The sequence below is a fragment of the Ursus americanus genome, chromosome 9 (genome assembly GCF_024610735.1).
Source record: "Ursus americanus isolate L20-20 chromosome 9, mUrsAme1.1.p, whole genome shotgun sequence".
Taxonomy (NCBI): Eukaryota; Metazoa; Chordata; class Mammalia; order Carnivora; family Ursidae; genus Ursus; species Ursus americanus.
Genome location: NC_142135.1, coordinates 40,330,791 through 40,343,423, shown reverse-complemented (window position 1 = coordinate 40,343,423; position 12,633 = coordinate 40,330,791). Strand labels below are relative to the sequence as shown.

General features: G+C 39.8%; 1 pseudogene; it reads left to right on the top strand.

The window, feature by feature from the left end:
• The first annotated feature begins 11,428 nt into the window (after window positions 1–11,428).
• LOC123797975 (ATP synthase F(0) complex subunit j, mitochondrial pseudogene) lies at window positions 11,429–11,661 on the top strand (annotated as a pseudogene).
• Window positions 11,662–12,633: the final 972 nt, after the last annotated feature.

The following is a 12,633-nucleotide window of genomic DNA, read 5'->3' as shown; positions in this document are numbered from 1 at the left end:
ATGAGATATAAAGCAGCACAAAGTTCATTACATAATAGCTAGTCAATAAAAATATTATTTTCATTTAGAGAGCTGGAAAGCTTAAGTTGACCAAGATTAGAGCAGAAATCAATGAATTAGAAACCAGAAGTACAGTAGAGCAGATCAACAGGACTAGAAGCTGGTTCTTTGAGAGAATCAATAAAATTGACAAACCGCTGGCAAGACTTATCCAAAAGAATAGAGAAAGGACCCAAATTAATAAAATTATGAATGAAAAAGGAGAGGTCACGACCAACACCAATGAAATTGGAAGGATTATTGGAAACTTTTATCAACAGCTATATGCCAATAAATTAAGCAATCTGGAAGAGATGGAGGCCTTCCTGGAAACCTATAAACTACCAAGACCGAACAGGAAGAAATTGATTTTTTAAACAGGCCAATTAATTGTGAAGAGATTGAATCAGTGATAAACAACCTTCCAAAGAACAAAACTCCAGGCCCGGACGGTTTTCCTGGGGAATTCTACCAAACATTCAAAGAAGAAATAATACCTATTCTCCTAAAGCTATTTCAAAAAATAGAAACAGAAGGAAAGCTACCAAACTCATTCTATGAGGCCAATATTACCTTGACCCCCAAACCAGGCAAAGACCCCATCAAAAAGGAGAATTACAGACCGATTTCCCTAATGAATATGGATGCCAAAATCCTCAACAAGATCCTGGCTAATAGAATCCAACAGTACATTAAAAGGATTATCCATCATGACCAAGTGGGATTCATACCTGGGATGCAAGCGTGGTTCAACATTCGCAAATCGATCAGCATGATACATCATATCAACAAGAAAAGACTCAGGAACCATATGATCCTCTCAATTGATGCAGAAAAAACATTTGACAAAATACAGCATCCTTTCCTGATTAAAACCCTTCAGAGTGTAGGAATAGAGGGTACATTTCTCAATCTCATAAAAGCCATCTATGAAAAGCCTACAGCAAATATCATTCTCAATGGGGAAAAGCTGGAAGCCTTTCCCTTAAGATCAGGAACACGACAAGGATGCCTGACAAGGATGCCCACTCTCGCCACTATTATTCAACATAGTACTAGAAGTCCTTGCAACAGCAATCAGACAACAAAAAGGGATAAAAGGTATCCAAATTGGCAAAGAAGAAGTCAAACTGTCTCTCTTCGCAGATGACATGATACTCTATATGGAAAACCCAAAAGAATCCACTCCCAAACTATTAGAAGTTATAGAGCAATTCAGTAATGTGGCAGAATACAAAATCAATGCTCAGAAATCAGTTGCATTTCTATACACGAATAATGAGACTGAAGAAAGAGAAATTAGGGAATCCATCCCATTTACAATAGCGCCAAAAACCATACGTTACCTTGGAATTAACTTAACCAGAGATGTAAAGGACCTATATTCTAGAAACTATAAATCACTCTTGAAAGACATTGAGGAAGACACAAAAAGTTGGAAAAATATTCCATGCTCATGGATCGGAAGAATTAACATAGTTAAAATGTCCATGCTACCCAGAGCAATCTACACTTTCAATGCTATCCCAATCAAAATACCAATGACATTTTTCAAGGAACTGGAACAAATAGTCCTTAAATTTGTATGGAACCAGAAAAGGCCCCGAATCTCCAAGGAACTGTTGAAAAGGAAAAACAAAGCTGGGGACATCACATTGCCGGATTTCGAGCTGTACTACAAAGCTGTGATCACAAAGACAGCATGGTACTGGCACAAAAACAGACACATAGACCAATGGAACAGAATAGAGAGCCCAGAAATGGACCCTTGGCTCTTTGGGCAAGTAATCTTTGATAAAGCAGGAAAAAAATCCGGTGGAAAAAAGACAGTCTCTTCAATAAATGGTGCTGAGAAAATTGGACAGCTACATGCAAAAGAATGAAACTTGACCACTCTCTCACACCATACACAAAGATCAACTCCAAATGGATGAAAGACCTCGATGTGAGACAGGAATCCATCAAAATTCTAGAGGAGAACATAGGCAGCAACCTCTACGACATCAGCCAAAGCAACCTTTTTCATGACACATCTCCAAAGGCAAGAGAAACAAAAGATAAAATGAACTTGTGGGACTTCATCAAGATAAAAAGCTTCTGCACAGCCAAGGAAACAGTCAAAAAAACTAAGAGGTAGCCCACGGAATGGGAGAATATATTTGCAAATGATGCTACAGATAAAAGACTGGTATCCAAGATCTACAAAGAACTTCTCAAACTCAATACACGAGAAACAAATAAACAAATCATAAAATGGGCAGAAGATATGAACAGACACTTTTCCAATGAAGACATACAAATGGCTAACAGACACATGAAAAAATGTTCAAAATCATTAGCCATCAGGGAAATTCAAATCAAAACCACACTAAGATACCACCTTACGCCAGTTAGAATGGCAAAAATAGACAAGGCAAGAAACAACAATTGCTGGAGAGGATGTGGAGAAAGGGGATCCCTCCTACATTGTTGGTGGGAATGCAAGTTGGTACAGCCACTCTGGAAAACAGTGTGGAGGTCCCTTAAAAAGTTAAAAATTGAGCTACCCTATGATCCAGCAATTGCACTACTGGGTGTTTACCCCAAAGATACAGACGTAGTGAAGAGAATGGCCATATGCACCCCAATGTTCATAGCAGCATTGTCCACAATAGCTAAATCGTGGAAGGAACCGAGATGCCCTGCAACAGATGACTGGATTAAGAAGTTGTGGTCCATATATACAATGGAATATTACTCAGCTATCAGAAAGAACGAATTCTCAACATTTGCTGCAACATGGACGGCACTGGAGGAGATAATGCTAAGTGAAATAAGTCAAGCAGAGAAAGACAACTATCATATGATTTCTCTCATCTATGGAACATAAGAATTAGGATGATCAGTAGGGGAAGAAAGGGATAAAGAAAGGGGGGGTAATCAGAAGCGGGAATGAAGCACGAGAGACTATGGACTATGAGAAACAAACTGAGGGCCTCAGAGGGGAATGGGATAGACCGGTGATGGGTAGTAAGGAGGGCACGTATTGCATGGTGCACTGGGTGTTATATGCAACTAATGAATCATCGAACTTTACATCGGAAACCGGGGATGTACTGTATGGTGACTAACATAATATAATAAAAAAACATTTTAAAAAAATTTTTAAAAATTAAATTAAATTAAACCTAAAAAAAAAAAGAGAGAGCTGGAAAGCTTGGAGGTTGTCAGAAAGATTTAAGATTTCAATCTAGAATCATTTTTAAGTATAAGTAATTGTTTCCTAACTTTCTTTCTTAAGAAAACTTCCATATCATTATGGCACTTGCCCATTATGCCATGTATTTATATTGTGTTCTAATTATTTGTTTCCCTAACATAGACAAGAGGCTCTGAGAGCTGGGGTGGGGCCTCATTCCAGATCATATTCTCAGTGCACCAGGCATTTTGTCACTCGCATAACATTTGTTGAACCGACTTTGGAACTTATTCCCAAAGAGGCTAATAGTTGAAGTAAATAGAAAGATCTCCGGGAGAGAACTTTGCATCAGGAACTACACACTTCGCTAGGATTTGATTTCTGTTCTCATTAATTATGCTCTTACAAGTCTCACAGAAACATATTTTCACAATGTGCACATCTGCTTCTTGATGGCTGCCTATTTATAAAATTGACAATAAGCACAGTGATAGTTTATTAAAAATTTAAAAAGATGGCCACCTGGCTGGCCTAGTCAGAATAGCATACAGTTCTTGATCTTTGGGTCATAAGCTCAAGACCCCACATCGGGTGTAGAGATTACTTAAATGAATAAAAAAATTTTTTAAAGAGCAAACAGAACAGTTCTCTGCTGCCTTATTTACACACAGAGTGAGGAAGCTGCCTCCTAGGAAGTCAGACCTTCCTGTCTCAGTAAAGGGTAATAGAAAAAGCAACCAATCGGAAGTAAGAGTTGAGTTCCCAAGCCAACTTTGCTGCTTACTAGCTGTGTGAACTTGAAGGAATCATCTAACCTACCCAGATCTCATTTGTCTCATCTGCAAAATGAAAATATTTGCCCTACCCTTTTTTCTTTTTAATAGACTTGAGTATCAATTGGAATATTGCATGCGAAATCCTTGAATACCGTAGAATTCTATTCAAATGCAAGATAGTATTATAGTATTCTCACAATCACTAGAACCTGGTTTTTAAGCTTTCTAAAAAGTTGCTACTAATAGTCCAATAGAAATGCCTACCCAACATTGGACGCTATGACACATATTAAGAGCATAGTTTACTTATTCGTTGCTATATCCGTACCTGGCAAAAAGTAAGCACTTGATTAATATTTGCTGAATGAAGGAATGAAAGAAGGAAGGAAGGAAGTTGGGCAGGTAGGTGCGAACAGCAGGTTTTGACTTCAGAACTGTGTGAAAGCAGAGTAGAGTGGTTGTGTGAAAGAAGCATGAAGATCACCTTAGGCTTTCAATGCAGGATTTCCAGAGTGGGCAGAGCCGGTTGTAGCAGCCAAAGATGAAAATGTTTCCCTCCTCTGTTTTGTCCAATTGGAGCACCCTCCCTTGTAGCTTTTGAGTAAACTAATGGGGTAGAAAAAGACATAGGGAACAACTAAATGAGACCTACGAATTAGCTTTTGGTTTTAAATAATTTGTTTCTATAAATGTTGTTATTAAAAATAGTAAATAAGAAAAAGAAAGAACAGAAAAGAAGAAAAAGCATAGGGGAGAGAGGTTGAATTAGCATTTTGTCTGATAATACTTTCAGTTAGCAAAACACCATCAGTTAACCAAAATATTCAATGACAATTAAAAATGGCACACACTTCGTCGGTAGAACCACCCTTACCCCCCATCTCTGGACTGCTCTCTCTTCGTCTCCTAGCCAGATGGGAATTGCAGGTTGCTCAAACCCGGTGCTTTTCCTGTCCATGCCTCTGCTCAGCCACCAATAGTCCTTCATTCCAACTGCCTGTCAAGGTCTTAAACTTCTTCCAAAGATGTCAAAGAATGAACTATTGGATCAACAGGTATTGATTGTGTTCATTGAGTACGTACAATATGTAAGGATGAAGAAAGTTCATAGTCTAATTCTAGTAGGAGGAGAAATACATATAAATGCATAAATTTAAAGCTGTATGATAGGTACTTTTTTATATAACAGCTTTATTGACATATGACATATAATTCACACACCATAAATTTCATCCTTTCCGAGTATACAGTTCAGTGGGTTTTAGTGTATCACAGAGTTATAAAACCAACATTACTAACTAAATTTCAAATCCCCCAAAAGAAACTGCATATTTTTTGGTTTTGAATTTTGTTTTGTTTTGTTTTTTTGAAACTCCATGTTTATTAATAGAAATTACCCATTCCCTTCTCTTTCCCAAACCCTGGTAACCACCAATCTACCTCGTGTCTCTATGGATTTGCCTATTCGGGACATTTCATATAAACTGAATCATACAATGTGTGGACTTTTGTAACTAGCTTCCTTCCTTTACCATAATGTTTTCACATCTCACCTAGGTTGTGGCATGGGTCAGTGCTCCATTCCTTTTTATAGCTGACTAACATTCCAAAGTATGAATATACCACATTTCCTACAGTTAGCTCTATAATGCATTTTGAGTTAATTTTTCTATAGTGTATGGAAGAGGTCTAACTTCATTCTTTTGCATATGGCTATGCCATTGTCCCAGTACCATTCCTGAAAAGACCATTCTTTCCCTATTGAATGATCTTTTTTTTTTTAAGATTTTATTTATTTATTCGACAGAGATAGAGACAGCCAGCGAGAGAGGGAACACAAGCAGGGGAGAGGAAGAAGCAGGCTCATAGCGGAGGAGCCTGATGTGGGGCTCGATCCCATGACACCAGGATCACGCCCTGAGACGAAGGCAGACGCTTAACCGCTGTGCCACCCAGGCGCCCCACCCTATTGAATGATCTTGATACCCTTGTAAAAGATAAATTCACCACAAACTAAAGGATTTCTTAAAATTCTCAATTCTATTGATCTATGTGTCTAGCTACATACCAGTACCACATTGTCTTGATTACTATAGCTTTGTAGTAGGTTCTGAAATCAGGAAGTGAGAGTATTCAAACTATTTTCTTCTTCAAGATTGTTTTAACTGTTATGGTTCCTTGGCCTTCCAGATGAATTGTAGAATCAGCCTGTCAGTTTCTGCAAAATAGGCCACTGGAACTTTGACAGGGATTGAATCCATAAATCAATTTGAGGAATACTACCATCTAAACAATATTAAGTCTTGCAATCCATGAATATGAAATGTCTTCCCATTATTTAGGTCTTCTTTAATTCCTTCTGTTAAATTAATTCCTAATTATCTTTGTGATATGATTGTAAAATTAATTTTTTAAAAGATTTTACTCATTTGTTTTTAGATTGAGAGAGACAGAGAGAGAGCCTGAGTGGCAGAGGGAGAGGGAGAAGGAGAGAATCCCAAGCAGATTCCCCACTGAGCGTGGAGCCCAATGCGGGGCTTGATCTCATGACCCTGAGGTCATGACCTGAGCCAAAACCAAGAGTCAGAAGCTTAACAAACTAATCCACCCAGGCTCCTCAAATTCAATTGTTTTAAATTTCATTTTGGATTGTTCATTGCTAATGCACAATTGATTTTTGTATATTAATCTTATATCCTTCAACCTTGCTGCTAATTTTTTTAGTTCCAATTTTTTTTGATGGATTCCTTAGGATTTTCTATGTATAATATCATATCATCTAGGAATAGTTTTATTTCTTCCTTTCCCATTTAGGTGCCTTTTATTTTCTTACCTAATTTCTTGGGCTAGAACTTCCACTATAGTGTTGAATAGAAATAGCAAGAATAGACAGACATCCCTGTTTGGTTTCTAGTCTTTCATCACTAAGTATGAGGTTAGCAGGTGGGTTTTTCATAGATACTCTTTATCAGGTTGAGAAAGTTCCTTCTACTCCTGGTTTGATTTGTTTTCATCATAAACAGTGTTGGACCCAGCCACATGCTTTTTCCAGGTTAATTGAGATGATCATGTGGTTCTGTCCGTTATTAATATATTATTACATCGATTTTTTTAAAGTGTTGAGTCAACCCTGCATTCCTGGGATATGTTCTACTTGGTCATAGTATATAATCTATTTAATATGTTGCTGGATTCAATTTGCTTTCTTTTCTTTTCTTTTCTTTTCTTTTCTTTTCTTTTCTTTCCTTTCTTTCTTTCTCTTTCTTTTCTTTTTTTTTAGTAGGCTCCACACTGGGTGGGGCTTGAACTCACAACCCTGAGATCAAGACCTCAGCTAACATCGAGAGTCAGACATTCAAACGCCTGAATCACCCAGGTACCCCAATTTGCTTTATTTTCTATATTCATCAGGGATATTGGTCTGTAGTTTTCTTGTGATGTCTTTATCTGGTTTTGGTACTAAGTTGATACTGGCCTCATGGAATGAGTTGAGAAAGTGTTCCTTCCTCTTCTATTTGGAAGAGTTTGTGAAGGATTTGTGTCAATTCTCCTTTAAATATTTGGTAGAATCACTAGTGAAGCCACCTGGGCTGATAGGTTCTTTAAATACTGTACATTAGGAAGTGTTGGGCTGTTGTGGGAGGTTAAAGGAGCAATTGACCAGTCCTGCCTAGAAGGGCAAGGAAGCTGGAAAAAGAGGAAACAGTAAAAGTTTACTGTCTATGACTAATATGTTGGGGAAATGGAGAATGAGAGAAAAGGGCTGGAAAGACAGGCTGGAGATGAATGAGGCAGGACTCAGAATGCCTGATCTGAACCCTCACCAGATATAATTTGCCGCTTCTTCTGTGTGATGGTTGCTGCTATCACGTTGAGAGTAGGGAAGGTAAGGAAGGGCACAACGCCAAAGAAGAACAGAGCCACTGACCAAACCATGGGAGGAATTTTGCTAGCCAGCTGTCGGTCAGTAAAGATAACAACTAAGGGTGAAGAATGTAGCTGAAGCCCAGGTGTCCGACAAAGAAGCTGGAGAGCTGATGGAGGACGTACAAGTTGAGGAGGTAACAAAGCAAGCACAGAAAATGGGCTAGCCGTACTGGTAACCCAGGGGTTAGAAAAGCATTCTAAATGCTTTTAAATTAAATTCTAAAAGCTCCTGGGAGAGCACCTGGGTGGCTCAGTCAGTTAAGCATCCAACTATGGATTTCGATTCAAGTCATGATCTCAGGATTGTGAGATAGAGCTCCAAGTCAGGCTCCCTGGGGAATCTGCTGGAGATTCTCTCTCTCTCTCTCTCTCTCTCTCTCTCTCTCTCTCAAATAAATAAATAAATAAATAAATCTTTTAAAAAAATGGAAAGAAAGAAAAGCATTCCTGGGGCACCTGGCACCCAAGCATGCAACTCTTGATCTTGGGGTTGTAATTTCAAGCCCCACGCTGGGGGTAGAGATACTTAAAAATAAAATCTTTAAAAAGAAAAAGGAGGGGCGCCTGGGTGGCTGAGTTGGTTAAGCGTCTGCCTTTGGGCTCAGATCATGATCCCAGGGTCCTGGGATAGAGCCCGCATCATGCTCCCTGCTCAATGGAGTCTGCTTCTCCCACTCCCTCTTCCTCTGTGATCTCTCTCGCTTTCATTTTCTCTCAAACGAATAATCAAATCTTTTTTTTTAAAGATTTTTATTTACTTATTTGACAGAGATAGAGACAGCCAGCGAGAGAGGGAACACAAGCAGGGGGAGTGGGAGAGGAAGAAGCAGGCTCACAGCAGAGGAGCCCGATGTGGGGCTCGATCCCATAACGCCGGGATCACGCCCTGAGCCGAAGGCAGACGCCCAACGACTGTGCCACCCAGGCGCCCCTCAAACGAATAATAAAATCTTTAAAAAAATAAGTAAAAAGAAAAAGGAAAAGAAAAACGTTCCTGTGTAGCCCATCTGCTGTATCATCCTTCTTATGTTTGCTCTGGGCCACAGCCATGCTCTTAAGCGGTCCACACCACACCAGTCAGCTGAGCTGTTAGAGCTTCGCCTCTGTCGTCAGATTTCAAGCTCCTTAACAGCAGAGAGCACGTCCTTTGTATCTGTATCTCCTACAGAGAGATTGACCAATATCAAAAAATGCCTCCATTAACATTTCTTTGGACAGTTTTAAGAAGGGCTCATCCAAATTCCACCCCCCACCTGCTGCCTCCATATCAAAACTCTTCTAAATTCTCCATGTGTCAGGTGGTACAGACTCCAGGATAGCAAGAAGAAATGTGTCAGCATCAGGAGTGGATGCAAAAGTCCTCTTTCTATCCTGCACGTTGCAGTGAGGAAGATCTCTCAACAGAGATTCTTTTCCCTACCAAAACCTTAACAAGAGAGGTCATTGTCACCAAAACCAGCTACACAGACATCTCTGAGTCCCATCTAGAAAGCCTATCACACTCTCAGAGGGAACACACTTTCTGGGTAGTCATGGACACTATAGGGAAAGAGCACTGGGCTAGGAGCCAGGAGACCTGAGCTCTGAGTACAGCCCCGCTGCTAATTAGCCAGGGCACCTCGGTTGGGCAAGCCACTTATTTCTTCGGCCTCTTGTGAAAAGGAGCTGGAAGAAAATTTACAAAAGTCTCTACCAAATATGAAAATAATAATCTTCGATGACAGATTTAATGCTTATTTTGACTACCATGTTATTTATAACTTGTAGAATGTTGTATCCTTCATGGGTCTCAAGTATACTTCATAATTCATGGTTCTCTTGTAAGCAAGCTGCAGGATAAGATGCAGGTTACTTGATAAAATTTAAGGTGTGATATTACTAAAACTATTAAATCAGCTTACTGTAGCTTCACTTTTGTGGCTTATTTTTGGTTATGTGTATATGTTGCAACTCAGCTTTCACTGGGAGATAGGTTTTACTTTGTGACAGTCTGCCCTATTTTAGTTTATTAATAAGATTTCTAGAGTATAAACGTGGTTCATGTTAAGTACAGTGTAGTGGCTAAATGCAGTCTCTGGAGTCAGACTCCCTAGGTATAAAGCCCAGCTCTGCCAGTGCCTCCCATGCTGTTTTCACCAAGTTATTCTTAACCTCTGGTTTCATCAGTTGTAAAGGGGGGGTTAAAAAACAACACTTTTAGAGACACCTGGGTGGCTCAGTTGGTTAAGTGTCTGCCTTTGGCTCAGGTCATGATCCCAGGGTCCTGGGATCGAGTCCTGCATCAGGCTCCTTGCTCAGCAGGGATCCTGTTTCTCCCTCTTCCTTTGCTTCTCTTGCTTGTGCCTTCTATCTGCCTCTCCCTCTCTTTCTCTCTCTGACAAATTAATTAATTAATCAAAAAGTTTTTTTAAAAAACACAATGCTTTTACCTTATTTGGTTGTGAGAATCACATGAGATAATATATATAGTGTCAATTTAATAAATAAAGCCTACTTTATTGTTGTTATTTATGTTTATAAAGACAAAGATCTCCCTTCTGCTCTGTTTCCCATCAACTTAATGGACCACCCCTTACAGGAAGTGCTAATGGTTTTTTTAGGCTGCCTTCCAGAATGATCTGATTCAAAATATTGTTGCAGAAATGCATGCTGATTCAAATAGATTCTAAAGCAGGGATACAGATTTGAATAAGAAAGGGATGTCCTATTACTGGGAGCAGTTCTTCTATTTTGGAAATGTTATTCTTCCTCTAAGGTCAGCATAATTGATAGATATCCTCACCAACCTCTTTCCCAAGTTCTAAGCATGAGCAAGTTCTACTGGTTGTTAAATTTCATATAGGGGTGACTGGCTGGCTCAGTTGGAAGAGCATGTGACTCTTGATCTTAGGGTCATAAATTTGAGCCCCACGTTGGGTATAGAGATTACTGCAAAAAATAAACTTAAAAAAAAAAGTACACATAAAGAGAAGAGTTTAATAAAAGCAACCATAAAGTAACCATTAGTTGAGAGTCTAGAATTTGAAGAAAAGAAAGCTGTTGCCTACTTGAAATAAATAATACAGGGCCGCGGGGAGCCTGGGTGGCTCAGTCGTTAAGCATCTGCCTTTGGCTCAGGGCGTGATCCTGGAGTTCTTGGATCGAGCCCCACATCGGGCTCCCTGCTCCGCTGGGAGCCTGCTTCTTTCTTTCCCACTCCTCCTGCTTGTGTTCCCTCTCTCACTGGCTGTCTCTTGCTCTGTCAAATGAATAAATTAAAAAAAAATCTTAAAAAGAAAATAATACAGGGCCGCATTTTAAGTACATAGTCTATAGTGGTAATCACTGAGGGCTTGACTCCGAGAAGCATCATAGATGGATTTGAGATTTCAGCTAAAGAATATATTATTTATTCCATCCTTCCAATTCAATTTGAAAAGAGGAGCAACAAGATTGAAGTTGGCTTGAACCTTTCTGAGTCATTCGCCACAACAGCTGGGGTAGCCTTAGCTGGTGGTGCTGCCCTGAGATGCTTCAAAGCCTTTTTAAAAATGTTTGGATCCCCATGAAGCCCCACTATACCCAAGTTTACCAGGAGATTTGGGTAGGAATGGGTTGGCGGGCTTATGGTTTATAAAATCAGGAGTGCTGATAAAAAAAAAAAGCAAAGCTTTGAAAGCTTCGAGTCCTGCACCTGCACGTGGTCATCTTTACCCAGCTTTCCTTGGAGTATTGTCAGATGGAATGTCAGCCTGGCTGTAAATTTCAGCAAGCTGTGTTGGATGGGAACATGGAGCATCGGTGTACCCTCATAGAAGTGTTGTTTCCTTTGTGGCATGAATACATGTACCTGTGAGATGCACTTTCACAAAAGAAAATGATTGAGGTAGGCAGTATTAGTAAATGCATGTTAGTTGCAGATGAGGAGGTTACAAGAACAGAAAATAGCTGAAAGTGGGTAGGTGCCTCTGGGAAGCAGGAGTCAGAATTCAGGGGAGAGACAGGTAACTGCAGATTTTTATTATAAACCATGTAGCATGGTTAGACTTATAAGAGGACATGCTTGTACTACTTTAAGTAAATATATATTTTTATTTTTTTTAAGATTTATTTATTTGAGGGCGCCCGGGTGGCTCAGTTGGTTGTCTGCCTTCTGCTCAGGTCATGATCCTGGGGTCCTGCGATCGAGTCTCACATCAGGCTCCCTGCTTGGCGGGGAGCCTGCCTCTTCCTCTCCCTCTGCTCCTCCCCTCTGCTCATGCTCTCTCTCTCTCTCAAATAAATAAATAAAATCTTTTTTTAAAAAAAAACATTTGTTTATTTGGGGGAGAGAGAGTGCGCACACGAGCCTGAGCCAGGGGAGTGGCAGAGGGAGAGAATCTCAGGCAGACTCTCTGCTGAGAGCAAGCCCAATCCCATGACCTATGAGATCATGACCTAGCTGAAATCATGAGTCGGTAGCCCAACCAACGGAGCCACCGGGTGCCCCAATATATATTAATTTTAAAAACACAAGTGAGTCTTAGTTAAATCAATTTGTTGATAATTTTTGGAAGGTTTCAAGGCAGTGGCTTCAAAATTCTGACATGCGATTTTTTCCAGTGGGAGACTGAATGAGACAAAAAAGGACAATGCAGAGGGGCACCGGGCTGGCTCAGTCGGTGGAGCGTGTGACTCTTGATCTCAGGGTTTTAAGTTCAAGCCCATGTTGGGTGTAGAGATTACAAAACAATA